Source organism: Coenobita brevimanus, chromosome 80, assembly GCF_032717465.1.
Source record: "Coenobita brevimanus isolate Jiangsu-jjx chromosome 80, ASM3271746v2, whole genome shotgun sequence".
Taxonomy (NCBI): Eukaryota; Metazoa; Arthropoda; class Malacostraca; order Decapoda; family Coenobitidae; genus Coenobita; species Coenobita brevimanus.
The window spans coordinates 52,858,476-52,859,155 of NC_137033.1; positions in this window are offsets into that span (position 1 = coordinate 52,858,476).

The following is a 680-nucleotide window of genomic DNA, read 5'->3' on the forward strand; positions in this document are numbered from 1 at the left end:
TTTCTAATACTAAAATCCACGAGCAAAACAACACAATCATTCTATTTGTTAATATGTCAGAATATAACTGGAACACAACACTATGATGCGTCACACCTGTACTGGAGTGCAGCACACATATCTCAGTGTGACTCAGTTGACTACTGCGCTTGTAAATTACTTTCAGTGGAGTGTTTATTTTTATCACAGCGATATTTATAGAAAATAGTGGTATTTATTGAAGATGTAGCGATATTTTTTTCTTTACAGAAAAATTAAAATTTTGTAGTACTGTTACTACTGTTAACAATCATATCACGGCGTCTAGAGGTTGTATGTACAGCGCAGATCTTTATTGTTACATTTGTGGAAAATATGTAGTGAAAAAAACAGACAGAACATAAATTTTTTTGTTAAAACTGCTTATTACGCCGACTCTGGAAAATAAAAAACTTGGCGACCAGGACAAAAAGTGTGCCCCTCACAGTGTCTGCTCTGTCTGTGTTGAGGAACTAACACAATGGACAAAAGGTATTCCGATGATATGGAGGAAACCCAAAAATTATAGTTCTATCTATCTATCTATTGCCAGACGCCTCAATCCCGTTTGGGGTGGCCACAAACAACTCGCCTCCAAGTCGCCCTGTCCCCCGCCATTTTACTGCCCCTGCTCCCAACTCACACCCCCCTCTCTCATATAC